The 25,753-nt window shown below is 42.1% G+C and overlaps 1 long non-coding RNA gene across 1 annotated transcript; it reads right to left on the reverse strand.

The window, feature by feature from the left end:
• Positions 1–282: 282 nt before the first annotated feature.
• LOC148114526 (uncharacterized) lies at positions 283–5,518 on the reverse strand. Its single transcript, XR_015732851.1, has 3 exons — positions 5,305–5,518; positions 1,059–1,229; positions 283–565 (listed from the first exon to the last, which is right to left on the reverse strand). It is a non-coding gene; the product is annotated as an uncharacterized LOC148114526 (long non-coding RNA).
• Between the last annotated feature and the right edge of the window lie 20,235 nt (positions 5,519–25,753).

Raw genomic sequence — 25,753 nt, forward strand, 5'->3', positions numbered from 1 at the left:
CCGAAACTGAAAACATGGAATGCGAGCATATGTGGTTTCTCTTGTGAATGACCTAAGTTGTAACTTAGATGCCTGGAGTGCATCTTTCCTTAAAGGAGGGGTGTTACACTTGTGGTGTCAGATTTTTATCAAGTGACCTATCAAGACTTTTTTCCCTTCACTAAATGGGAGTGGGTGTGGTCAGCACGTGAAACCCCTGCCTTAAAGGAAATCTTGTAATTAAATTACCAATTACCATGATGGCATTCTGCAGGTAAATAAAAGAAGAAATGAAAAGCAAAATCTGGGAAGCTAATTTTATTTATGATAAAGAAACAACAATTTCCATTACAATGAATAATTTTTCCTCATTTTTCGTAATATTTCATTATTATAAGCTTTGCCCACCGAAAAAAAGGAAGGAAGGAAGGAAGGAAAGTTCTCTGAAATAACCAGGAGTACAACAGGTGGCAAATATCTTGCTGATCCAATCTCATGGTGAAGACAGCTGATGAAGGTATCAGAAATATGCTGTGAAATAGTTGAATACATGGAGTTGCCAAAACTCTTTCATCAGATGGGAAACCTGTTAATAGATTACAAGTTAGATGTTAAACGTAAGCAACAATTGAGAAGTAGCTACACAAGCACCTATGTATGTAATTTCCAAACTAGTTCAAGAGGAAACATTTTGCTGGGGATAGAGTCAGGGAAGCAGCCAAATGATATAATAAAGAAAAACGGCTATCAACCTGGGTTGGAGGAATCCTAGTTATGAATGGATGGCTGAAGAATTTAAAATAAAAGACAAGGACCAAGGATTCGTAAAAGGCCAGTAAATTAAGTTTGCCTGTGGTTGCTCGAAGTTTATGGCAGCTAATCTGCAGCAAAGGAAATCAAAAGCAGGTCATGTGAAAGCAATATCTGTATTCCACAGAGAAGGAAAGGAAAGAATGGGAGAAAGATTAGGCTACAGGGCTAAAGTGAAGGGAGCGTTGATGATATTTCCTTTTTCACCAAGAATATGATAAGATTGAATCCAGTGGATCCTTCAGAAGAAAGTATATGTAAAGTACTACCTGAATGCCAGAGCTCCTTATGCTGGGGCCACACAGTTCCTTGAACAACAATAGTAAAACACTTCTTATTTTTTTCACAATCGCGATCGCTCCGGCACTTATCAGGTTCAGGTTGTACGCAGCTACAATCATTGATTGGACACCTCCCCGGTTTCTGTTGGATTGGATGTTCTGGTAATGACAGAGGACAGTAGAGGGGGTAAAAAGTGGAATCAATATGTATCTCTCTTGTCTGTCTGTCTGTCTGTCTGTCTGTCTGTCTGTCTGTCTGTCTGTCTCCATCCCTATCTATCTATCTATCTATCTATCTATCTATCTATCTATCTATCTATCTACCTACCTACCTACCTACCTACCTACCTACCTACCTACCTACCTACCTATGGCTTTTATCATTATGGGTAAGAGGCCTGGAAGTTTGAGGATTCTTTCCTTCCATTGATTACTTTGGCCTCTACTATCCACATCGTCTTTCAGGTCCTGATACTTCTTCAGCTTTTTATACTCTTTCCTGATGTTGCTGTCATTTGGTGGCAAGAGCGCTTGGGGCTGTGACTCTTAAGCTGGGAGAGAGAGTCCCCAAATTCGGAATTTGCTGTCCGATGGGTGCAGAGCTAAGAACAGCTAAGAGAACCCTCAAACTCCTAGGCTCCTCTAGTAGAGGAGCAGAGATTGAGGAAGACACAACCACCAAGAAGGGGATTTTTCTATGTATGCATGTATGTATGTATGTATATAACTTTACTCATTATATACCTTGCACTTTAAAATATAATGTATTGGTAGCACTAGATTATCAACTGCCTTGTTTAGTGACCATGCGCAGTTAGTACCATAAGAAAAAACTAACTTTATGACTAATCCATGTATTTACTACCCTCACAAGTTTGTAAAGCAAAAAAAAGCTGACAAAAGTTTAAAAGCATATTTCACTTAGCGCTTGCTTTGCTTATCAACCAAACTGATGGTCCCAATTATAGTTGCTCAACAAAGACTACTTGTATGCAAAGAGAAAGATTCAATGCTACCCACTTTGGAAGAATGTTTGGTGAAGTTGACAATGAGCAGCAGGAAATTTCCTGACAGAAATTGATCAAAACCTTCTCGGTTGAATTTCTAATTTTATCTTTCTTTCAAAGACCAATACAATCTGCTGACTTTTTCAGGCTTCCCACTGCAAATTTTACTTAAAGCTTTAGATTTCATTATTTTATTCTATTCTAATTCAAAGTACACATCATAGCAAGGCATCTGGCCCCTTAACCATGTTGCCTCGGTTGATTCGACTGGAAGCGTTGCAGCGAGACAGTCAGGGAATTAGCGGGCTCTGATGAGCTCCGCAAAAACCCGGACTGACGAACTGCCGCCGAGAGGTCTTCAGACCAGAACCATCCTGTAGGGTCAGGGATAAAGGAGAGGCACCTTGGAAGACCAAGAGGAATAGGCAAGTTCCTCAAAAGTCAGAAGAAACTCTCTATGACTCGGTGGCGGGGGGCGGCAGCCATTGCGGTTGTCATGAAGCTGGGGCAACCGGACTAAGCATTGAGCAGGAGTGGTGAATGGAACGGAGCTTTTTGAAGCCAGGTGAGTGACAGCCAGCCCATGGGTGAAACACCAATTAGGAAAAAAATTTTAAACTTGAAGACCCCTAGTGACAAAATGGTGGCTAATGAGCATGGGGGAAAGAGCTGTTTGAATTTGGACTGGACTATAAAACTGATTTGATAGCTTTAAAGCTAAAAAGAAAAAGAGAAGCTAGTTAAGATTGTTAATGTAGATGGAAACAAAATGGATACTTGTTAGACAATCAGAAATTGTGGATTGCAGAGAGACACCTTCAGGAGTAAAAAGGAATATTGTAATTTGGTCTTTGCTTTGGAAAATTGTGAACTTTATAGATAACAGCCACGAGAATTTTGGGGAAGGATTTCTTTTTCTGCAAGTGGCTTGACTTGGGGAAAATAAAAGGGAATACAACAGAACTTTTAAAATTGGAATAATGCTAACTCAAAAATAATAAAATGGCGCAGGAAATTAGAGAAATGATTAAATTGATGTACTTGTCATGGAAAATGGAAATAAGAGAAATAACTACAATGCTACATGGAGAATTAAAATCTGAGGACACAAAAATTGAGATGGAGCATACGCAAGCTGACAAGAAAATAAAGATGGAGAAGCAAGACACACAGGCTGAAAATAAAGAAGATAAAGACAATGTGATTAAATATGAAAAAGTAACTGAACATGTGGATAGCAATAATAAAAAGGAGGTTTTTAGAGATTACATTGAGATTAACAATGAAAAAAATAAAGAGGATGGAAAGAGGCAAATAAGGAAAAAAGGGTGGAACAGAAAGAATATAAAGAACTTAAATGATTACATTGGGATTTACAGTGAAAAGATAAAAAAAGAGAAAAAGGGTGGAAAACAACAGGAAATATAGGGCAAAGAAGAAGAATCTAGGATTTTGAAATACAAAATTATAATACTGGGATAAACAGTGGGCTAAATAGTGGTGAAATTAAAAAAAAGAGAAAAGAGACTGGGAATAATGGGAAATATAGGGCAAAACAGGAGAGATCAAGATTTTAAAGCACAAAAGGAAAAAAGGGGAAAGAAAAAGGTCAAAATAAAAATGAAAAGGGAGAAAAGGAAAGAAATGAAGGAGGAATATGATGTATATAACTAGAATTGAAATATATTGTAGTAAGAAATAGTATTATATGATGGTGAAAATGAATTGAAAAATAATTGGAATAATAATTGAAATATTTTTAATGGTTTATGGTGGTGTGTATAGAAATGATTAAGTGATGATTTGGAACAACACATGGGGAAAGCTATATGACTAGAGGATAAGAGCTAGAATATTTTTAAATTTAACTAAGGAAACTGTAATAAATGAAATATCTTTAATTGCATATCGTGGTGAAAGTAGAAATGATTAAGATGTGGTTTGGAGGAACATATAGAGAAAAGTATTTCATGTATGAAAATGAAACTAATTGGAATATCCACATTTATATATATAATTTTCTTGTTTGAATATATAAATGGAAAAGATATTTACATAATTAATTGATTTATATTAAAATATTGGACTGTATTATTTAAGGAAATGTATGTCATAAAACAAGTAGGTTTACTATTCCTATAACAATTGAATAACTGTAACACCACAACATTAATTAGAGGATGGATATAAAAATAGATGACAATGGGAAGGGGTTTAATATAGAATAGAAGGGGAAAATGGAATTTGGTTAAAATTAGAGATGAAAATGAAGGGTAATATTAGTAAAAAATAGATGAAAATAAATACTATGGCAAAAAAGGAGGTATAGAAATTGTAATTTTAATTGAAAGGACTAAAAACTGTTTAAATTTGTTAACTGGCCAAATACTCTGTTCAGCAAAAATACATTGTATGTTTGTGTGTGTGTTTGTGTAAAAAATAACAAAAAAACTTTTTATAAAAAAAACCCCATGTTGCCAGGAGCCAGGGCCCTTGGTGCATGTTATGCCGCAGCCTTGGGAGCATAGCCAGATGTTTAGAGGTTTACAAAAGCTTGTACGGTTCAGCAGCTTCTATGCACAAAGCCACTTTGTTGTCACTCTTCAGCAATATAGTTTGTTTTTTGTTTCCTCCTTGCCTGAAGAAACCCTGTCTGATGAAACACCTAAAAGCCTTAACAAAATAAATTGTGCAATATGTAAAAAAAGTGCTCAGAGCAACCGATGTGGAGTTGGGTTAAGTGCTTTCTTCATCATTTTTACTTCTATTCAAGTGTTATGAAATTAATATAGATTGGTTTTACACTGGAAATGTGCATCTTCAATTTATTGAGAGAAAATGAGTGAAACTGAATGAAATTATATTTTAAAAGATTGCCATCAACAGATGCAGCTAATATCTCTAGCATGGATGTGCTGAATCATGAATTGGCCTGACAAGGCTTCAAACAAATTCTACTGGATAAATTGATATATGGAAAAACTAACGAGGTTTACAGATTGGTTGAATAATATAAAGACTACAATAAATTGTACTGTAGTACAGTTTAGAATAATTTAGCATATTTTCCATAATAATAATGGTAGTCAAAGCTATATAGATTAATATTCAATCAGCTATATCAAAGAGATAATTTAAAAAGTAAAGATGAAGGCATACAACTAAGTGAGGCTTCCTTCTCTTCCTCCATCAGCTCAGTTCACCAAACAGCTACTTTTATGTCTCACCTGCTGGGGTGTTGCTCCCGGTTGTGGAGGGGAATCCCACCCAAAGAACTAGGAGGCCCACAAGGAGAAAGGTGGTGAGCAGCTTCATGTTGTCCTCCAGATTCAGCAAATGGCTTAGAATGATCAAAAACTACTGCTGGGCAAAACAGTGTATGAACAGAAATGTGGTGAGGGCTACAGTTGCACAGAACTGCTATCAGAGTTTTGCCAAACTGGTTTGTATGCTTCAATTCTTTCTCCTCCCTCCAAACGTAAGCAATTCTTCTCTTTTTTGTTGAAACAGAAGCTAGGGTTACAACAGGTGGGAACATTAGTAACTGCAATATTAAGGCATAGTCCAGATCATGATCACCCTTCCATGTCTGTAAGCTCTGATGTCCAACAAAAGGAGATATCTTCTTTTTTGTCTTCTTCCCTCTGTCTGGCAAGCAGTGTCTTAAAATCAAATATATATTATATATATATTTTAAATTTTTGAACCTTTTCAATAAAGATAGTCATTCAAACTTTCATATATAGTGGCCTTTTAAAATGTCTGCTTCTTTCATTTCCTCATCTGTGAATAGATTTAAGAGCCAAGATTTATGTAATTTATTTCCTGATTCCAGTAATTGGTTTTAATTTGCCCCCTTCAATTCTATGATCACGGTAATCTGTAGATTATTATTGATGAATTAATTGATGAATTGATTAGCTAGACATTGATTAATTAATTAATGTAACAGTGAAATCCAGCAAACAAGAGGTGCTCAGTTACACAGTTAAAAAATCTTTTTCAATTGCACCAGTGCCTCCACAGAAAACCTACCATGCCAGGCAAACACTTCACTGCCAAACCCCAACCCAAAAAGAAGGATGACCACACGACTCCTACACATGATTCATCTATACAGAATCTTTCAAGGAGGATGAGAGTAGCATGAAGTGCTCCCTATGCAACATGTATGCTTACCACAAGTGCTTAACCAAAAACAGCCCAGTTCCTACAAGCAGCCTCACTTAAAACCTCCCAGTTTGCATTTCCACTTTTCTGCCCATCATGCAGACCCAGACTGGACAAATTTATTGTCCTTCTTGAAAGGTCCACACCATTGAAGCACAATTAGCATCCCTCCCAAAAAAAAAAAAAGATAAAACACAGAAAAGCGAAGATCCAACACAACAACCACAACAACCACAACTACATGAAACCACCAACCCTACGAGTAACATCTCCATCCTCATCAAAGATGCAATAGAATGCGAACAGAAGCATCCCAGCGCTTTCTTATTTGGACTTGAGGACACCAATGAACCCGAAGACATCACAAAGGTTTGCAACATCATCAGCAACTTTCAAGCAGCAACCATCTCTCCCAATGAAATCATCGACAGTTCCCGTGATGGCCCTGAGTTCAAGAACAGCGACAACTCAGTGGCCCCACACTTCTGCAGAGTCATTTGCAAGAGTGAGTCCAGCAATTGCAAATTCATCTACACAATAAACTCACTCACCAAAAGCAGCATTAACCGTAAGAAATTTTGTTCATGTCCCAACCTATCCATATTGTAACATGCCCGGGAGCTCCACTTGGAGCTCAAAAGACGCCAGGACCAAGGAGAGATTGATCTATACATCGACTACCGCACTGACTGTGTCAAACGGAAGACCAATGGCCCACGTCCCAACAACCACCCCTCCAACAACCAAAACTAGGCATGCACGCCCCCAACTTCCTCCCGGTCCACCCTACTTTCCTCTTTTTCCAGCCCTGGCTGGGCTGCCCGGCTGCAGCCAATTCTCTACATTGTAATGAGCTCCAGGAGGAGACTATCGTGCTGACTGTATCAAACACAAGACCAACAGCCTGCGTCTCAACAACCCCCCCTCCCAACAACCAAAACTAGGCATGCACACCCCCAACTTCCTCCAGGTCCACAACTACAGACCTTAAATGCAAGCTACTTAACGCAAGAAACCTCACAAACAAAATTCCTGAATTCCTCTTCCTATTTGACCTTATACTTGTTTGCGAGACGTGGTTGAACATATCCTTTCCAGACTCCATTACCAGAATAAGTGACTATCATGTTTACAGGTCCGACCATGAAATCTGTAGAGGGGGTGGTGTTGCTATCTTCTATAAGAAGTCCCTTGATCTGAAAAAGATTCAAGTTACACAGGAGCTTGCTCTTCCTGAGACCATTGTCTGTGAACTGTCACTAAATACCATATTTTGCTTCTTACTATGTTACAGAGCCCCTGATTACAACTTTGGTCATGCGAACAAGCTAACTGCATTACTAACGTGGGCAGCCTCCTGCCCGCACCCCCTTATCTTTCTTGGTGACCTCAATTTACCTCTTATTAATTGGACCCTAAACAAATGTACAACCGAACCTATACATGCAACCCTGTACAAGGCCGTTACTACTCTGGGTCTGGATCAATTGGTAAGGAACAACACTACGGTCAACAACTGTCTTGATCTCATCTTCTGCAATTTTAAACTTAATGTATGGCCTCCAAGTTAAAGAACCCTTTTCCAACAGTGACCACAGCATAATTGACTTTTGTCGCAATTTACGTCCGTGCAAAGAAGGTCATAATGATGGGACACCAAATTATAACTTTAAAAATCAAACTATGATCTCATAGCTGCTGACCTCTCATCTCTTGATTGGCACCTTCTGTTCACTGGCTGTGTTCATACTTATACCTGTTATCTCGTACATGTTTGACAAACTAAATAAATAAAATAAATAAATATGTTCCTAGGCTAAAATTTGAAAAGCACACCATAGTAGATTCTGTATGATCGCTAACAATTTTTCTTTCTTTTCATAATAAGTTTGGAATTGTAAATGAGCACAGAAGATTTTCCTACCCATTGTTCCACTGAAAATCTCTAAATTTCCTAAATTTAGAATGTCATAACATTTCCAAAGGATGTAAACAAGCGTTCCTCTGAGGGGGAAAACAGGAGATGATATGGATTTGGAAAATAAATGTGCTTAAAGAGAGAAACAGGATCAACGGACAAGGACTGACTGAAAGGACGATTGAAATGAATGAGTTAAAGCCCTTTCAGTCAGAGTTCAAACTGGAAACATGGGATGCAAGCATATGTGGTTGCTCTTATGAATGACCTAAGTTGTAACTTAGATGCTTGGAGTGCAGCTTTCCTTAAAGCAGGGGTGCCAAACTCACGGTGTCATATTTTTTTGTCATATGGCAAGCCACGCCCACCAAGCCACATTCACAGAACCGGTAGTAAATATTTTTGAAACCCACCACTGCAGAGAAGGGTCTTCTCCTGGATCCAACCAGCTGAAATTCCTTGACCGACAGGATCCACGGCCTCCTCTGCTGGCATGAGTGCATCAGGCCTGTCCCTTTCAGCTGAGATGATTCCTCAAGTAACCTGGACCCCTGCCATTCAGTGCTTTGTAGTAATAACCGACACATGGAATTGCATTAGGTTGGTATAAAAAGCGTTCCTTTAGTATTTGGGAAAGGAGTTAAAAACTTTTGTGAATTTCCCATTTTTTAGTCCATGTGTTTGGACACAAGGGGGGAAATTTTGTTTCACATACTGTTAACATGCCTTCTATAACTGAAGGAAATGTGTAGTTATTTGCTGCTACAGAAAATTAAAATATTTCTAAAAAAGCAGAATGACGACATCTTTGAAGATTTCTTGCATGTACAGGGCATGGTGCTCTTACTTTAAAAGCTCAAAAAATGCAAATTCTTTCTCTGGGTTGCAAAAAATCTTTGGATTCTTCTTCTGTATTCTTGGACGCAATGCTAATTTGGAGAGCTATTGTCTTTAATCAGTGCTTGGGGAATAAAAAACTGGCTACCCCTTGAATCTGCCAAAGAAATAACTATGAGGTATGTTACCAAATGATGCCAACTGGCCAACACCTGGCTGTACCTTCAGCAAGGGAGATGATGTTGCTGAACGAGATAACCAGGACATTGGAATCCTGCATGTGCCAGATAATCCTTGAAACTTCAGCCATATGTATACAATATCCAATGAGCCGGGATGCCCCCTCCCCATCTTTTAACGGTATTTATTACTTATTATTGTTCTCATTTTTGTTTCACACTAATATGTACCAGTAATAATGTTTGTAAGCTGAACAGAGTCATCTATGATGAGATGCCGTTGCGAACTGGTAGTAAAGGTAAGTAGAACCCACCCCTGGATGGGAGGTCCAATTGGAAGAACCAATTGATGTAGTAAGGATCTGCCCATGCTCCTTGTGGTTAATAGTTCCCATATTTACTTTGGACATTCAGAATTCTTCAAACACAATCCAGTTTCAAATATGATAAATTCTGCAGAGGATGTTAACAAACCTTCCTGATACTGAGGATGCTGAAATGAGGTGATATCAGATTGAGAAAAGTTATATTTGAAGAGAATCAGGATCATCTAACCTGGGGGAAAGCTGACTGAAAGGAGGGATAAAATGGATTGTGTAGAACCCTTTCAGTCAGGACACAATCTGTGCAGCTTAGATCTCTTAAGGACTTTTAATAATATCAGTTCTGGTATAATTTGGGAATTCAGGACACAGTATTACAATTGTCTATTTATAATGTGATTCTTTTTCCCACCTAAACCTGAGCTTTTCCTTCTTTGAGGTATGGAATTGTGAGATTAACATCACAGTTTAATAGAATCTATTCTGTCATGGTTGTATTGTCTTTTTCTTTTAAAAATGGTCAATTAAAAATGACTAAGATAGCGTTCTAATAGGTAAATAAAGAAAGAATTGAAAAGTTAAATTTGCAAAAATAACTTTATTCATAATAGAGAAGTAATCATTGGCAATGTAATGAAAAACACATATAGTTTTATTCATTTTTCATTATCCACTGATTATTCATTGAAAACATGTATATAATAGCAAGCTGTAAAACCGAAATAATAATAATAATAATAATAATTTTATTTCTATACCGCCCTTCTCCCGAAGGACTCAGGGCGGTGTACAGCCAATTTAAAAACACAAGACACAACAATAATTAAAAATTAAAATAATTAAATAGATTTGGCCGATTTAAAACCCCAAAAATTTAAAATACCCCAATTTAAAATTATCATGTCGATAGCCCGGCCTGGCGGAACAACAGGGTCTTCAATGCGCAATGAAACACCCGGAGGTCGGAGATCTTGCGTATTTCCGGGGGCAGTTCATTCCACAGGGCTGGGGCTCCCACAGAGAAGGCCCTCCCCCTGGGTGTCGCCAGCCAACATAACTTGGCTGATGGCACCCTGAGGAGACCCTCTCTGTGGGAGCGGACTGGTCGGTGGGAGGCTATTGGTGGCAGAAGACGGTCTTGAAGGTACCCGGGTCCTATGCCATGGAGCACTTTAAAGGTGGTAACCAACACCTTGAATTGCACCCGGAAGACCACTGGGAGCCAGTGCAGCTCGCGCAGGAGGGGTGTCACGCGGGCACAACGAGTTGCGCCCATAACCACCCGCGCGGCCGCATTCTGGACCAGTTGGAGCCTCCGAGTGCTCTTCAAGGGGAGCCCCATGTAGAGAGCATTACAATAGTCCAGCCGGGAGGTGACAAGGGCATGAGTGACCGTGCGCAAGGCGTCCCGGTCCAGAAAGGGCTGCAACTGGCGGATCAGGTGAACCTGATAAAAGGCCCCCCTGGCCACGGCCGTCATATGCTCTTCTAAAGACAGCCGTATGTCCAGGAGGACACCCAGATTGCGAGCCCTCTCTGTGGGGGGCAAAGATTCACCCCCAATAGTCAGCGATGGCACCTGCTGACTATATCGGGACGCCGGCAGCCACAGCCACTCGGTCTTGGACGGGTTGAGTCTGAGCCTGTTCCTCCCCATCCAGACCCGCACGGCCTCCAGGCAGCGAGACATCACATCAAGGGCATCGTTGGGGTGGTCTGGGGTGCAGATGTACAGCTGAGTATCATCAGCGTACAGATGACACTTCACCCCAAAACCATGGATGATCTCACCCAGTGGCTTCACATAAATAAACAGAAGGGGTGAGAGGACCGACCCTTGTGGCACTCCCCATGCGAGATGCCTCGAGGTCGACCTCTGCCCCCCTGCCAACACGAACTGCGAGCGGTCGGAGAGGAAGGAGGAGAACCACCGCAGAACGGTGCCCCCTATTCCTAACCCTCTTAACCGCCGCAGCATGATACCATGGTCGATGGTATCAAAAGCTGCTGAGAGATCTAATAGGACTAGGACAGAGGAGCAACCCCTGTCCCGAGCCCTCCAGAGATCATCCACCAACACGACCAATGCCGTTTCTGTGCTGTGCCCCTGCCTGAAGCCCGACTGGCATGGGTCTAGATAGATAGCTTCATCCAGGTGCCCGGGCAGTTGTCGTGCCACCACACTCTCAACAACCTTCGCCACAAAACGAAGGTTGGAGACCGGACGGTAGTTAGCTAATTCAGCCGGGTCCAGGGAAGGCTTCTTGAGGAGGGGCCTCACCACCGCCTCTTTCAAGGCGGAGGGAAAGGCACCCTCACTCAGAGAAGCAGTTATAATCCCCTGGAGCCAGCCTCGTGCAACCTCCCGGGAGGCCAGTACCAACCAGGAGGGACACGGGTCCAATAAACATGTGGCGGCATTAATCCTACCCAGAACCCTGTCCACATCCTCGGGAGCCACAGGATCAAACTCCTCCCAGATAATATTCTCAAGGCCTGCCCCTGTCTCCTCCCCTGGACTCATCCAATCGGAGTCCAAGCCATCCCGAATCCGAGCGACTTTATCATGCAGGAATTGCACAAAATCCTCAGCGCGGCCCTGCAAGGGATCTTCCTGCACTCCCCCCTGAAGAAGGGAGTGGGTCACCCTAAACAGGGCGGCTGGGCGGTTCTCTGCAGATGCGATAAGAGCCGAGAAATGGTTAGATTTCGCCGCTTTTATCGCCACTAGGTAGGTCTTGATATAAGACCTCACCTGTGTCCGGTCGGAATCGGATTGACTAGTCCTCCAAATGCTCTCTAGGCGTCTTTTCCGACGCTTCATCTCTCTCAGCTCCTCAGAGAACCAAGGAGCCAATTGAGATCGGCATCGGGTCAGAGGCCGCAAAGGCACGACGCGGTCCAAAGCTCCGGCGGCTGCACTCTCCCAGGCGGCCACCAGCTCTTCGGTCGAGTCGTGTGCCAGAGCCTCAGGAAACGGCCCAAGCTCCATCTTGAGATATTCAGCGAAAGAGACAGAAAGAAAAATTCCCTGAAACAAAAAGGAGTAAAGCAGTGTAGCAGATTATCTTGCTCTTCTCATCTCTTGTTCAAGAGACATTTTTGAGGCTTATGAAGGGATCAGAAAGATGCTGTCATATTGTTGAATACATTGAACCGTCAAACCACTTTCATTAACCGGGAAACCTGTTATGGATTAGGAATGACATGTTAAAACTTAAGTAAGCAACACTCCAGAAGTCACTACATGAGTATCACATTTCTTACAACCAAACAAGTTTCAAGAAGACTGTACACATTTTGCTGGAGAAGTTGTCAAAGAAGAAGCCAAATGATACAATAAAGAAAAACGTCTGTCAAGTTGGATTGGAGGATTCTAGTTGTAAATGGCTTGCTGAAGAATTTAAACTAAGAGTCAAGGGCTGACTTTATATGGGAATTTTAGTGAAATCTACCAATGCCAACAAATTAGGTTGTGCGGTATTCACAGCAGGGGGAATCAGAGGCAGGGGAGGTGAAAGCAATAGCTATATTCCCCCCCTCCCCTCCCACACACACAAAAGGAAAGCATGTGGGGAAGATGAGGGTAGAAGGCTAAAGTGAAAGAAACATGGAGGATATCACAAAGAAGATGAACCAAGAGTGTCCTTGAGAAAAATGCATATAAAGTACTACCTGAGTCTCAGAAGTTCTCTGGATGTACACAGCGCAATGCACAACAAAGGTGACAACATTTGTTCCTTCCTCTGCAATCATCATCTCTCTCGCACCGATTAGGTTGAGGAGGAATGCATCTGCAACGATCGATTGGGCACAGTCCTGGCTTCTGTGGACTTTCCTTTCCTGCAATAGCGGAAGATAATGCAGAACAACAGTGGTTAAACTTAAAATATAATGTATAGGTAGAAGTCACTTATAAACTGCTTTCTTTAGTGACTAAGCACAGTTACTATTATGATGAAAAAATAATAACCAGCCCTGCATTTTTTATCTTTATAGATTTGTAAAACAAAGGAAAGCTGAAGGACAATCACTGTTGCATTTGGTGACTGATTTGCTTATCAAGTGAGTTGCTAAAAGAGAATTACCTAATGATGTGTTTAGGAACACATCATTAGCAGCCAAAAAAAATCAACATTATCAATGGCAAAATTACTAGTTTGTTAAAAAGATGAGCTGTGCTCATTTTCCTGGAGACTAACAAAGAGGAGATTAATTAGCTTCTGTGTTTATTGCACATTTTCAGAGCTACATCAAAAAAGATTTCTGAAAAGGGAAGCTTTGAACAATGATTCCTTCCTGAGTTCCTGTGGTACAACTACTATTCTGTTCATTGAATACCTTGTTTTTATTTGGAATGCCATTTTTTTCTTTGATACTTTCAAAGCAATTTTGGCTCACATAAGAGTCACAATCAGCACTGAACAGCAGGAAATTTTGTCACAACTATTGTTCAACACATTCTCTGTGGAATTCCTAACCCTATCGTCCTTACAGAGGCCAATCTAATCCACTCACTTTTTCAGGCTTCTGACTTAAATCTATGGTAACAAAATGCAGAGGGAGATGGCTGAATGCCATGACCTGTTCCTATCCATGAGTAAAAGTAGCTTGCTATTTGCTTCAGCCGTTTATATGAACACAGCCATTTATTCTTCATTCTTTAGCAATTTAGCCTGTTCTTCATTCTCTTCTCATAGAACCTAACTCACGCAACACTTACAAATTTTGAAAAAGTGAACTGAATTGTAATTTTCTCCAACTGAAAAGCCTTCAGGGCACTAGATGTAAAAAAGGTGCTCACAATGACAAATATGGAGTAAGTTAAGTAATCAATCTCAGCTTTATAATTCTTTCACTGTAATTCCTTTCAAGTATTGAAAAATTAATGTAGATTATTTTTATAATGGAAATGTGCATCTTCAACTTACTGAAAGAAAATAGAGACATTTGAAAATGTTGCCATCTACAGATATAGCTAATATGTATAGCATAGAGTACATTGAGTTTGAAATTTCCAACATAGCCATGAGTTGAACTGATGTGTCTTAAAACAAATTCTATTGGGCAAATGGAAATACTGTGAGGGTCCTCAGGTTGGTTGAATACAATAAGGACCATGGTACGTTCTATGAAGAGCATCTCCAACAAAATACATTTACATATATATCCACATTATATATGCAAATTATGGATTAAAATATGTTAACAGGTTTCTATGATAACAATAATTGTAATAAATGCAACAATACAGAAATCAATATTCAATCATCCACAGAAAATAGATGATATTTAAATAATAATGTAGGCATAAAAACCAGTAAGACTCTTGCCTGCTCTTTCCTTTATCCTGTCTTCTCACAAATAGCAAATTTTATGTCTTACCTATTTGGATGTCCCTTCCAATTACGGAGGGGACTCCCATCCAAATTGCCAGAAGGAAAATTGCAAGTGGAAAGATAGTCAGCAGCTTCATGTTGTCCTCCAGATTCAGGAAAAATTAATAATAATCAAGAACTATAACTGAGCAAAGCCAAGATATAAACAGAGATGTTCTAAGGAATATAGTTGCACCTAACTGCAATCAATAGGGTTGCAAAAGATCTTTATATGGTTTCACCCCACCCCACCCCAAACTTAAGCAATTGCCTTGGTCTAATTTCCACAGAATATATGCTGTGTTAAGGGAACTGGCTACATCCATAACTGCCATATTCTGGTGTGGTGTAGACTATAGTCACCCTCCTGTGTCCTGAGACCTGGGGTTCCCTCACTTCCAGCAAAAGCAGGAGATGTCCTCCTTTTTCATCTCATGACCTCTGTGTATATTGTCCAGCCTTTGGGTTTTCTTTAATTTAATGGAAGTTTTTTTTGTTTTTTTACAAAAGTAGTCATTGAAACCTTGTGACCTTGTACATTGTCTACTTCTTTCATTCCCTCATCTAACAACAGACTAGACACCCAAAATACAATGTATTTAATATATTTCTTGATTCTTCAATTCTATGATCACTGTAAATCACATTACACACACACACACACACACACACACACACACACACACACATGGATGAAATTTGAAAAACGAATCATGGTGAGTTGTCCATTATCACAAAAAGTTTTTCTATATCTGAATAATGATCACTTCCAGTACTTTGCTGGTAGAATCTAGATGAATATTCTCAAAGCAGAAAATGCTCACAATGAAGCTTCTGTTCCTATATTACAGAATGCGCAGAAAACTTTATCAAGAATCACTTATACTTATTTATAAGTACCTATGGTCACTAGCCATGGTCTCCAGCCTAGTCGAAAATTACAGACCAATCTCTTTATGCTGCGTCACCTACAAAGTCATGGAATCAATCATCAACCAATCCATTACCCTCCACCTAGAAACAAACAACCTACTCTCTAATAAACAATTTGGTTTCAGAAAAAAAATATCCTGTAATCTACAACTTCTACACTGCAAGAACATATGGACTACGAATCTTGATCAGGGCAAAGCAATAGATGCAATTTACATAGACTTCTGTAAAGCCTTTGATTCAGTGGCACATGACAAACTACTTCTAAAACTAAATTCCTACGGCATCTCCAGACCTCTCCATAATCGGATAACTACGTTCCTGTCAAACAGACAACAAGTGGTCAAAATAGGGAGCGCCCTATCAAATCCTGCACCTGTTAATAGCAGTGTCCCCCAAGGCAGCGTTCTAGGAACAACACTCTTCATACTACACAGAAATTACCTTTGTGATCATATTATAAGTAACTGTGTTCTCTTCGCCAATGATGTTAAACTATTTAACACTACCAACAATGCTGCTACCCTTCAAAATGACCTTGACTTTGTGTCGAAATGGTCAAAAAATTGACAACTCCAAATCTTAACCAACAAATGCTCTGTCTTACACATTGGCAAAAGGAATCAGAATACAAAATACAAGCTAAGTGGACATGACTTTGTAGATGACCCGCACTCTGTTAAGGACCTTGGACTACTCATATCAAATGATCTAAGTGCCAAAGCCCACTGTAACAACATCACCAAAAATCACGCAGGTGACCAGGGCGTGACTTTACCCTGGTGGACCTGCGCAGTTCAGTTGTTGGTGAGGTGTCGAGCCAGTCAGAGGGACCTCCCATCTGTCCTGGCTCCACCAATGGAACCTCCTGGATTTCTCCAGAGGCGTGGCCATCCCCGGCTGGGAGTGTTGACTCGTTGGGCCGGTGCTGGAACTCAGGCTTACCCAAATAATAATCCGGTTTACTCGGGCTTGAGATAACTGTTTCGGGGAAACTTTGGAAGTTAGGTTTCAAAATATCGGGACTTTCACAGGCTTCACCAACCAAACGTTTACGCAATTGATCTATATGCCTTCTCCAAATTTTACCTTGCCCTACGTCCACTGTGTACAATTTCGGGCTGGTGATTCCAACAATAATTCCCCCTATCACAGTGGACCGCTAGCATAATTTCTTGCAAATACCGGGGTTCCGATTTGGAATTGTCTTAATCCTCCCTCTTCCCCCTTAACATTATCTGTGGAATAGTTTGGATGTAAGTGATCGAGAGTGCACCTGAGTTTACGACCCAGTAAAAGTTCTTCTGGGCTGCGCCCTGTGGCAGTGCACAGGGTTGCATGCTGTATTGCTAAGAATTGATCAACCCTAGCTTGCCAGTCCCCCGCATCGAGTCGGGACAGGGCTTCTTTGGTCGTTCGTACGAATCTCTCTACAAGGCCATTAGAAGCCAGATGGAATGGGGCAGATAATGCGTGTCTTATTCCTAATTTGGCCAGATAGCTTTCAAACTGAGTCACTGTGAATTGGGGCCCGTTATCTGATACCAGGGTGTCTGGTAACCCGTGGGTAGTGAATAACTTCCTGAGGACCTTGATTACTGCCTCGGAAGTGGTTGATGGCATTAGGGCTATTTCCAGCCATTTGGAAAAGGCGTCGACAATTATTAGAAAATTCTGGCCATTGAAGGGCCCTGCAAAATCTATATGAATTCTCCCCCATGGTCCCTTAGGCTTTTCCCACTCTCTAATGGAAACTACAGGGGATCCGGGCGGGACTCCTGCATTTTCCCACCCACTCTGTGACGTCTTTGTCAAGTTGTGGCCACCACACATAACTCTGAGACAGACTCTTCATTCTGACTATACCAGGGTGCCTTTCATGTAGCAATTCCAACACCCGATGCCTTAACCGTGAGGGAATAACCACCCTATCGCTCCACAATAAACAGCCCTCCAGCATAGACAACTCATTCTTCTTGTTAAAGAACACTTGAAAATCCCCACTGTCCACCTTAGTTGGCCAACCCCTCATGAGCCAGCCCATAACAGTTCGTAAAACAATGTCTTTGCAGATGCCCTTGCCACCTTGCCAGACGAGAGGGGCCCCAGGGATACAACATCGATCAACAATACAGGGGCTTCCGGAGTCGGGTTTTCCAACAGATCGGGCAAGGGGCACTGGCTGAGGGCGTCAGCATGGCCTAGTGTCCGGCCCGGTCAGTGGATTAGTCTATACGAATAAGTGGCCAAGAAAATAGACCACCTGGTCATCCGGGGGGAGAGAGCGGCCAGGGTTGGTTTGTCACCAGCCAAAAGTCCCAACAATGGCTGATGGTCCATTATAAGTTCAAAAGTCCGGCCAAACAAATATTCGTGAAATTTTTGACCCCCACCACAGCCGCTAAAGCTTCCCTGTCCAGCTGACTGTAATTTCGTTCTGCACTGGACAGGGTATGAGAGTAGTAGGCAATGGGTGCCTCTAACCCATTCGGTAGTCTATGGCTCAACACAGCGCCCACTCCAAAAGGGGATGCATCACAGACAAGCACAAGCGGCAATTCCGAGTTGTATTGGATAAGAAAACTGTCTTCAGAGAAAAGTTTTTTAACAGCCTTAAACGCAGCCGCTTCAGTCTTGCCCCAAACCCAAGGAACATTTTTTCCTAGCAGTCTATGTAATGGTTCCGCAATGGTGGCTTTGTCTTTGAGGAACATGGTATAAAAGTTCAGAAGTCCCAGGAAAGCCTGCAGTTCGGCCTTCGACTTTGGTGTGGGTGCATTTTGGATGGCCCTTACTTTGCTTTCCGTGGGGTGAATGCCTGTGCCGTCAATTCGATAGCCCAAAAATTCTATGGAGGGTACCGCAATTTTACATATGGACTTTTTGAGTTTAAGTCCTGCTTCTCTAAACCTGGTGAGCGCTTGTCTAACTCTTTCTCCAAGCTGTGCCTCATTCTGGCCACTAATGAGGACATCGTCAAAATAGGGTACAACCCCTGGGAGTCCTTGTAGTAGGTGCTCGATAGTGCTTTGGAAAAGCCCTGGTGCAATGCTAACCCCAAACTGCAGTCTAGTGCATTTGAACGCACCTCTGTGCGTTACTATAGTTTGTGATTCTGCCGTAGTGTCATCTACCGGCAGCTGCTGGTACGCCTGCACAAGGTTTAACTTAGCGAATATCTTGCCAGGGCCCAGGGAATGAAGCAAATGGTGGACGATCGGGACTGGGTATGCGCTCTGTGCAATGCCTTATTGATCGTGCATTTATAATCAGCGCAGATTCTGATTGATCCGTCTGACTTTACTGGCATGACTATTGGGGTTTCCCACTTAGCGTGATCTACAGGAACTAACACCCATTGTTTGATCAGTTTGTCAAGTTCCGCATCTATTTTTGGTTTTAGGGCAAATGGTACTCGTCTTGCCTTTAACCTAATCTGGGCTACATTAGGGTCTAGATTAAAAGAAATAGGGGTCCCCATGTACTTGCCTAGCGACTCTTCAAAAATGTCCTGGAACTCGTGCAGGAGGCTCTCCTTTAGAGACGGTCCGCCAAGGCTGTGGACATCCGTGAAGCCCATGCCGAGGGCTCGAAACCAAGCTAGGCCCAGGAGGCTTGGCAGCGACTTGCTGACGATGGTCAGGGGAAGCTCTTTCTGGAACTCATAGTAGGTGACCCGGAACGTGCCCACATCTTCCACAGAACTCAGTTTCCTTGGTAGTCAAGAAGGCAAACTCGTTGCCGTGAAAGCTGGCTTCTCTGGAACTTCGGTAGAAGTGATTTAAGCGTTGCCCAGGACATGATTGACAGGGCAGACCAGGTGTCAATATCCATGTCACATGGTCTCCCTTCAATTTCTACTCTTGTGTAGACTTTTTCCTCTACAGATGTGCTGACTTGGCCGATTCTCATGCTGTAGGTGTCTTGCTTTTGATTCTCGCGCCGTTTTCTCGCGCCGCCATCTCTGGTTGGCTGGTTTGAACGTGTCGGTTCTGGTTGGTCGTGATGGTCACGTGACTTGTTATTTCGAGGAAATTGAGCTCTACAGACTCTAGCCAAATGGCCCTTCTTTTCACAGCGCCTGCAAATGGCGTCTTGGTATTTGCAGGACTGTCTCTCGTGATTTCCACTGCAACTCGAGCAGTTCTCACGGCGGCAACTTTGCTCGCCCTTCTTTTTGTCAGTGTGGAAGACGTCCTCATCTGACTCTTCCTCTGTACTGGTTCGCGCCTCCTCTCAATGAACAGGGGCTGACTTCGGGCCGTCTTTGCTCGGCTGTGGACGTTGTAGCACTTCAGAAGCCTTAGTGGACGCTTTGTGTGCTCTAGCTTCATCGAGTGCACCGGCTAATGTCAAATCTGGCTTTGTGAGCAAGTGCCTCTGTAAACGAGTGTCTCTAATGCCACAAATCAACTGTTCGTGGAGTGCGTCGTCTAGATCCCGGTAGTTGCAATGCGTTGCAGCTTTTCGAAGTGCGGCCACATATGCACTGATCGGTTCTCCTTCTCTTTGTACTCGTTGCTGGAGCTCGTAGCGTTGTACAAACTTCGAAGGAATGGGAGCATAGTGGGCTCTCAGATTCGCTTGCAGGACGTCCAGGGGAGCGTCTGAAATGGTGTAGTTTTGCAGAGGGATTCGGCCATCTCGAAAACGTCTGGCCTGCAGTGGCTTAGGAAGAGAGCTCTTTTCCGATTTGCCGAGAGGCCTTGCATCTCACTTGCTTCCAGGGAACACTCGAACCTGGTTAGATACGACCCCCACTTCTCTCGGGTCGGGTCGAAGGGTTTTGGCGGAACGTAGGCAGACATCGCAGTATGTCTCCGTAGTCCGCTTGTCACCCTGGCTGAAACTCAAAGCTCTTTTTGTTTTCCTTCTTGTGGCCTCAATCCCACCTTCATTGCCAATGTAGTAGCGCGGGAATAACGAGAGGCACAAGCAAGCTAGTGACAACAGCTCTTTAATTCAGGGTGAGACTTCAGCAAAGAAACACAGGCAACAGCCCTCCTTATATACAGTCCTGAAATAACCTTTAACCAATCCCAAGCATTCCTGCATTTGAATTTTCCGCAGAAAATAGATACATACATAACATCAAGCAAAACAATACAAGAGCACACAATAGATGCAAACCTAAAGTTTATTCGTATGTTTTTCATGTATTTATAATTATGTTTACACTTGTATCTGTCATAAAATACATGCTTGATAAATAAAAAAATAAAAAAAATGCTTGGTGAAATAGTGGATGCACCTTCTTTGAAGGGGTAATGGGATGTGGAAGGCTACAGGGTTGATTTGTCGGAGAACTTTGAACAAATTTATCATCTAGTTTCTTGGAAGGTCTTGAAGTAGCTAAAAACTTGGTAGAAAGTCAAACTTGCCCTGTGGACCTGCATTGCTGAGTGGACCTTAACTCTGGACCTTGCCCCATGAGCTTGCGCCTTGTCTTCCTCTCTGCCTTTCAAATTGGTTTGTTGCTTACTGGCTTTTGTTTGTGGGACTGTGAGTGGCTGCCTTCTGGGAAGAATTGGGTGGATCCTTACGGGCTGTTGGAGGCCTGTTTGTTGTGCCATTTAACAGAGCAATAAGGGACTCTATTGAAGCCTGCCTCTCCTAGGCAACCTAGGTCATAACAATATGTATAGGGTCTTCTGCATATGGTATATATAATCCATATATTTGGACTTGGCTTTGAGGCATGGATATACCAAGTGGCTTTTTCTAATTAACTTTCTTGTCAGTTTGTGGTTAACCAGGAGATCACAGCATCGGAGCTCTTCCCATGTGTTTCCCGAAGCCGGCCTTGCCTGCAAGGGAAGCACGCAGGAGATCATAACTGCAGTTTATTTGTGAGCAACATTGACTGGGAGAGGCAGGGAGAAAGGCCAATGGTGCTCACGAGTAAACTGAGGCTCCTAAGAGGGGGTCGAGCCTCCCCGCCCACAACATCTTCACCTGAACATCGCTGGCAGCCACTTCCTGCACCTCCCATCCCATGCTCTTCCCACTGCTGCTCAGCCTCCTTGATGCACGGAGGCAGGAGGCAGCGGTTTCTTTCCTTGCCTGCGAGCTGCGAGCTGCCTCTAATCTGCAGTTTACTCATGAGCAAATTTACTCGTGAGCATGGTGCTGGCTTACTTGCTCTGCTGCTTGCCTGGCAGTGTGCAGACTGTCAGCTCCAGGTCGTCTATCAGCCGTTGTGTGCAGGGAAAAACCTTGCAAAGTAAAGGAAAATTTCTCCTGAGTGTGAGAAGTTAATTGCCTTGCACTCCCTGAGAAATGGTGGCTGAGAAATGACCCAGAGCTACCACTCTCCAGTAAAATGCGCGTCTCGCAGTGGGGTGCAATTTGAGGTGGCAGGTGGGGCAGGGGATGGGGGGGAGCTCGGCAAGCTTTGCTTTGCTATGCTCCCCTCTCCCTGCCAGTCAGTGGCGTTGCATGCAGCCGCTGTGCTAGGACTGATAGGGGCAGCAGCAGCCCTCTCCTGTCTTTCTCCAGCTGGGCGGGAAAAAAAAGAAGGGGGACTTCACAAACAAAAGAGAATTCCCTCTTTTGGCACTGGAGCCAAAGGTAAAAGAAACTGGTGGGGAGAAAAAGAGGGAGGGTAGGAATAGGGGAAGGGCAATTTTTTCATTGTTTTAACTCCATGGCTCCAAGCGCTCCATGGCTCAGGACCTGCTTATTTATGAGACCGCCTTCTGCCACCGGTAGCCTCTCACTGGCCAGTACTCTCCCACAGAGAGGGGCTCCTCAGGATGCCATCGGACAAACAGTGTCGACTGGCGGCCCCTGGGGAGAGCCTTCTCTGTGGGGGTACCTGACCTTTGGAACGAACTCCCCCCAGAGATATGGAGGATCCCGGATTTGCTCACTTTCCGCCATGCCCTCAAGACCTTTTTATTCCAGCAAGCGGGGCTGGCCCAACCCTTTTAATGGTTTAATTTTAATTCAAATCTGTTCTTAAAAATAGGGGTGTTTTAATTAGTGGGCCAAATCTATTTAATATGTTTTTTAACTGTTTTTAAATTTTATATTACATTTGTTTTATTTATGGCTGTTCACCACCTTGAGTCCTTCGGGAGTAGGGTGGTATATAAATCTAATAAAAGATAAAGATAAAGATAAAGATAACTCTGTAGCAACATCCATTCCAGCTATTGCTTTCTCTACTCAGCAGCAGAGCTTTCTTTTTACTTTAAGGTTAGTCCCCTTCTTCCCGTGAGAGAGAAGAGCGGGGGCAGGGAGAGAAAAAGAAGGCAGTGTGGGATGGTGGGGGATGGGAGTGGGGGTCTTCTTAGTCCTGGCTGGATCCTGCTTCCTTGGGTCCCCTCAACTTTTCAGTCCCAGAAAGTGGCTGAAAAATGCCCTCCTTTTTTGCAGCCATGCACCATTTTCTGTCCTTGCCTCTTCCCATTTTTATTTGGTTTTCCCTCCCACCCTGAAAGGAGTTTCAAGCAAAAGAAAGCGGGTGGGGGGGGGGAAAGGATCCGGGAGTGGGAAGGGAAGGGATTGGGAAGAATGAGAATGAAGAGGGCTTCCCGGCTCAGGGAAGGCTCGGAGTCCGGAATCCAGAGTGCGCCTTTCCCCTTTTCTCTTGCTGCGCTTTTATTTCCAAAGCCCCCCCTTCCAGTCCACTCTCTTTCCCTAAAAACGGAGCTCTTGGTCCGAAGCGGAGCGGTGTGTAACGAAAGCAAGATTGAAAGGAAAGGAAGTTGAGCTAGTTTGTAAGGAAAACAAGTACTGTCAAGGTTCAATGCAAGCCATACTAGTATTCCAAACTAATGAGTCTTAATGTCTGGTTAAAATGGGTAGTACTTCCATTTAAAGAAGAAAAGCATAGCTCAGACTATTGCTATGATTTTTTTGCTCCTATATTCTGTTGTTTAGGTATAAATTTTGTTAATGTAGAAATTTTACTTACAGCCTATTAAACAACGGAGCTAGCTGTCTGCCTGCAATCATGTGTATCTATTAAGAGTAAATCCCACTGAAAGAGAGTAGCCTTACTGCCAAGTAAACATGCATAGGCTTTACATAGTTGAGAGATAGGGTATCGATTAGTATGAGATGTATTATAGAGAGAAATGAGAACTTCTGTAACAACAGATACTTTGTGCCCAGACCAGGGCTGTTTGTGTGTGTGTGTGTGTGTGTGTGAGAGAGAGAGAGAGAGAGAGAGAGAGAGAAAGACAGAAAGAGAGAGAGAGACAGAGACAGACAGATAGACAGAAAGAGGGAAGGAGAGAGAGATAGAAGAGAAAGAAAGAGGAAGGAAGGGAGAGAGAAAAAAACCTCTGTGCTATTATTTTTAATTGTTCCATTATTTATCATGTATTAATATTTTACACTGTCCCTACACCTAGGGTGATTTTACTGCTTTTCTTTTGCCCAGGGCTACCACATAGTTTTCAGGGATTTACATGCATTCAATGACTATAGTTCAGAGCATAAATATGTGTGTGTTTATTTGTACATCAGGTTGCATACGTCCATCTTAATATGCTATTCCTGGTATGTGATGTTTTATATACATACAGAGAAAGAAGCACTCTTACGATCTTTGACTTTTAGGCTTGCTGTCAAGCATCAGCCATAATACTAATGACTGTTTTGAACAATATGCAGGTTGTATTACACGAATGGCTATTTTATATGTGAAATTATGACTGAAATATTTCTGCACCTATATTGGTTCACACTGTCAGGAAGTTTCTCCTTAGTTTTAGGTTGCTTCTCTCTTTGATCAGTTTCCATCCATTGCTTCTTGTTTTGCCCTCTGGTGCTTTGGAAAATACATTGCCCCCCCTTCTTTCTGGCAGCCCCTTAAAAGCCTGTTGCTTATCACACTCTTGGGCAAAGCATGTGAGCCATTTCCTCTTTTCAGTGGTTCATGAAAGTACATCTATAGTATGTAGATAATAAAGTTGAAAAAAGGTGAACAACATTTTTACAGAATTATAGATACGTTGAGGCTGGGTGTCACAAGGAATGGCTGGGAGGGGTGGGGCTAGATGACGTGATGACCCTTGACATGAGTGACATTGAGTTGGCCACGCCTAGCTGGTCACATGACCATCAAGCCACATCCACAAAATAAGCCACGCCCACAGAACCGGAAGTAAAAAAAATTAGAACCCACGCCTGGTGGAAGCACATATGGTTGCTCTTGTGAATTACCTAAATTGTAACCTAGGTGCTTGGAGTGCAGCTTTCCTTGTTTTATTAGATCTTTTGGGGACTTTTGATACTATCAATCCTAATATGGTTCTGGGCTGCTATGAAAGTTACAATTTGAGAGCATGGCATTGTAGGTGTCTACTTAAAATGTGAGCTTTTTAATTTTTATTTTATTTAAAAGATTAAAATACAAATCCAAAAAATGCAACAGCAAACCAAAACAGGACAAGAACATTAAAAAAATGTGAATTAAATGGACAAAAAACCCAAAATCACATATTATCCACTCAGCTGAACGTTGAGAGATATACTGCAAAAATAATATCTTCCCCTTTTGTAAAAAAAAGGTCCAAAATTTATAGACTTCTATATCTATTTGAAACCTAATTTGACTTGTCATATATTCTATACAAGAAAGAATAGTTAACAGGTTAAACAATAGCAACATTAAACTTCAAGGCTTCCATTAACAATGTGATCTGTAAAGTTCTCAATTTTTCCTTCTTGGTGATACAAAAATACGAGACCAAGCTCACAGTTTAGTGGAATCTATTCTGCCATGGATAGGTTGTCTTCTTAGGAGAAATATTGTAATTAAATTTTGTCTCCTAGAGATTATCGAGATGTATTCTGTAGGTAAATAAAGAACTGAAAAGTGAAATTTGAGATGCTAATTTTACTTATGATAGAGAAACAATCATTTCCATTACAATGAATCATCTTTCTTCATTTTTCATAATATTTCATTATCATTATAATAA

This window comes from Pantherophis guttatus, chromosome 3, assembly GCF_059756535.1.
Source record: "Pantherophis guttatus breed Tessera chromosome 3, ASM5975653v1, whole genome shotgun sequence".
NCBI classification, from domain to species: Eukaryota; Metazoa; Chordata; class Lepidosauria; order Squamata; family Colubridae; genus Pantherophis; species Pantherophis guttatus.